Source organism: Triticum aestivum, chromosome 1A (assembly GCF_018294505.1).
Source record: "Triticum aestivum cultivar Chinese Spring chromosome 1A, IWGSC CS RefSeq v2.1, whole genome shotgun sequence".
Lineage (NCBI taxonomy): Eukaryota > Viridiplantae > Streptophyta > Magnoliopsida > Poales > Poaceae > Triticum > Triticum aestivum.
In genome coordinates, this window is record NC_057794.1 from 120,125,581 (window position 1) to 120,129,691 (window position 4,111).

The following is a 4,111-nucleotide window of genomic DNA, read 5'->3' on the forward strand; positions in this document are numbered from 1 at the left end:
TTCCCTTTACATTCTTGCAAGTTGCATGCTTTACATTCTGCTGCTCATATACTCTTTGCATGCTTGCTTGATATGTTGAAATTGTGCCTAAAACTCCACTCAAACCAAAAAGGCCTAAAAATTGCAACTTTAGCACTAAGTGTCTAATCACCCCCCCTCTAGACACATCTACTTCTAGATCCTACGCATACATAATTTGTTTAAGTCAAATTTTGTAAAGTTTGACCAATGTTATAGAAAAGATATCAACATTCACCGCATCATGAACTTAGTTTTCATACTATATAACTTTCATATTGTATGCAATTTAAGTTCAACCAAATTTTATATACAGAGTAAAAAGAAACAAAGGAGTACAAACAACCTTCCATCTCAATCCAGTGGAATTTTTTTTGAATGTTCACCGGGGGGGAGGAACTCCCCACCTGAATTGTATTCATTTGCCTATGAGGCTTTACAGCCTTTTGCAAGATGGGTTCAAGTGAACTAGAGATACAGGGAGCACGGGAGGAGAAGAGATAAAAGAAAACAACAAGCACCAACAAAACACCTCATAGGGAGAACAAAGAGGGAAAACACAACACAAACAAAAGCACCACCCGTGTAGTCGAAAGGCATCGGCCAACCGAGACCAAGCCAAGACACTGCACCGTCGACACCATCGAAAGGCATCACACACCGAGACTGCACAACACCGCGACACCACCTGTGTCATGGGGTACATTCGAAAGTACACGCAAGGCCGAGACGACGCCATGGCACCTGTGCGTCGCCGACGAAGTCGAAGGGCATCGCCTGACAGACCCAACCAAGACACTGTACCGTCGACGCAATCAAGGATGACGCGCTTCCGAGACTACACAACGCAGCAGCACCACCTGTGTCGTGGGGCACAGTCGAAAGGCCATGTGGGGACAAGAGGCGTCACAACACCTGTGTGTCACCAGCGAGGTCACTGGGCACCGCCTAGCAGAGACACACGAAGGAACACTCGAGCACGACCCATAAGAACACCAACGAGATTGAAATCCCGTCAGGAAGGAAAGTCGTCCAGCCCCAAGCCACGGCCCTCCCGGGTGGGAGGAAGCCGCATCCATGGCCGCCACAGCGAAGCCATGAAGCTCGACAACCTGACGGACAAGCGTCCATCCAGACTGATAGCAAGACAAGGGGGACCTCCCCGACCACCCACGGCTGCACCCCACGTGGAGAGCAGGCCGCATCCATGGCCGCCATCTGCCTGCCAAGGAACCGCTGACCGGTGCAAATGCAGCTGGCCGATAGACGATAGAAGAGCTGACCAACGGCGTCGCCCGACACCATGCCGGGCAACACCACACAGGTAGCCCAAGGATACCCACCAAGCACCACCCAACGCCTACGCAGGCAAACGACAAGGGAAGCTCGAACTTCAGCAGAGAAGAGGAACGGGGGCGCCCCACAATGGATCCGAGCCAGACCCAGCCGGATACGGCCGCGCACGCCGTAGCACGCCCGAGCAGCGACAGATCTAGGGTGAAAGATCGTGGATGTCGCCTAGAGGGGGGGGGTGAATAGGCGCTTTAAAAAAATTACGGTTTAGGCTTGAACAAATGCGGAATAAACCTAGCGGTTAATTTGTCAAGCACCAAACCTACAACAACTAGGCTCACCTATGTGCACCAACAACTTATGCTAAGCAATATAAACTACTAGGTGATAGAAAGATATATGACAAGAAACAATATGGCTATCACAAAGTAAAGTGCATAGGTAAAGGGCTCAGGTAAGAGATAACCGAGGCACGCAGAGACGATGATGTATCCCGAAGTTCACACCCTTGCGGATGCTAATCTTCGTTTGGAGTGGTGTGGAGGCACAATGCTCCCCAAGAAGCCACTAGGGCCACCGTAATCTCCTCACGCCCTCGCACAATGCAAGATGCCATGATTCCACTAAGGGACCCTTGAAGGCGGTCACCGAACCCGTACAAATGGCAACCCTTGGGGGCAGTCACCGAACCCGTACACTTTGGCAACCCTTGGGGGCGGTTACCAGAACCCGTCAAATTGCTCGGGGTGATCTCCACAACCTAATTAGAGACCCCGACGCTTGCTCGGAGCTTTACACCATAATGATTGAGCTCCGGATAACACCAACCGTCTAGGGCGCCCAAGCACCCAAGAGGAACAAGCTCAAGGGTACCAAGCACCCAAGAGTAATAAGCTTCTCAACTTATAACTTCCACGTATCACCGTGGAGAACTCAAACTGATGCACCAAATGCAATGGCAAGGGCACACGGAGTGCCCAAGTCGTTCTCTCTCAAATCCCACCGAAGCAACTAATGCTAGAGAGGAAAATGAGAGGAAGAACAAGAAAGAGAACACCAAGAACTCCAAGATCTAGATCCAAGGGGTTCCCCTCACATAGAGGAGAAAGTGATTGGTGGAAATGTGGATCTAGATATCCTATCCCTTTTCCCAAAAAAACTAGCAAGAATCCACGGAGGGATTGAGAGTTAGCAAGCTCTAAGAAGGTCAACAATGGGGGAAGAACACGAGCTCAAAAGATAAGGTTGAATGGGGAAGAAGACCCCCTTTCATAGGAGCTCCCGAATCCAACTGTTATGTGCTCAGTCTGCGCACGAGCGGCACTACCGCCCAGGGGAGCGGTACTACCGCCCGGGCGGTAGAACACGGAGAGCGGAGCAAAACAGAGGGCGAGGCAGAGCCGTATGAGCAGCACTACCGCTGGAGCCAGTGGTACTACCGTAGGCCGCAGCGGTACTGCCGCTTGGCCCAGCGGTACTACCGCTGGGACCGCGCACATCACCTACCATGAGCACAGGGAGAAGGAACAGGGAGGAGGGCCATTGAGCGGCACTAGGGGCAGTGGTAGTCGCGGTACTACCGCACACGAGCGGTACTACCGCTCCTACTGCCGCTGAACCCAACACGAGAAAACCACGTCTCGAGTCGAGGCAGTACCAGCGCGGAACCGGAGCCGTACTACCGCTTATGGCCATAGGCGGTACTACCGCTGTGGGACATCGGTACTACTGCTTTGTAGCGATACGCGGTACTGCCGCTCCGGCCCAGCGGTACTACCGCTGGCGCCATCCTTATGCCACTTCCACGAAAACAAGTATACTCCAAGGAAAACCAGAACTGCCAAAACTTCTGCAAGTGAGCTCCGAATTGAGCAAACTCAATCTTGTTGGATACAAGACGACGAGTAGCATCAAAACAACGACTGGTTATAGTAAGAAGAGGCAGGGGAGGTATGTTGTAACGCCCCGAGACCGATGTGCCAAGTGTCCTCCAGTTATTCGCTGTTGTTGCCATGTCATTGCTTGCGTGTCATGCATTGCATATCATGTCATCATGTGCATTTCATTTGCATACATGTTCGCCGCATGCATCCAAGCATTTTCCCCGTTGTCAATTTTACAATCCGGCGCTCCTATGTCACTCGGTGTCCCTTTCTACCTATTTTCGTGAGCGGGTGTTAAACGTTTTCGGATTGGATCAATACTTGTAATGCGGCCTTGGTTTACTACCGGTAGACCGCCTGTCATGTTTCGTGCCATTTGGACTTCGTTTGATACTCCAACGGTTAACCGAGGAACCGAAAAGGCCTCGCGTGTGTTGCAGCCCAACACCCCTCCAAAGTGGCCCAAAACTCACCTAAACCCCCTCCATCTTCTCGGTCGTTTGATCACGATCACGTGGCCGAAAACCGCACCTCATTTGGACTCTCCTAGCTCCCTCTACCTATAAATGTGTGGCCTCCCCTGAAATTTCCGCGCAGATCTAACCCTAGTCTTCTTCATCCTCGCGCCGCCGGACACGTCCCCGTCGAGCCGGACATGTCTGCCGGACGCGTCACCCGGACCAATCAGAAGAGGCCACGTCGCCTTCCCCGCCGCCTTAGCGAATCCGGCGCCGCCACCTCACCGTCCTCTCTCTCCTCCCCCGCCGCGGCCCGTGGGGCTCGAGGCAGGCCCGCTGGGCCCGAATCCGCCGCGACCGCGCCGAGCCGCGCCGTCCAGCTCCCGTCGATGTCGTGCCCGCGTGCCAACCGAGACCGCCGCCGCTGCCATGTTCCCTCTCGCCGGCGTCGCCCCGCCC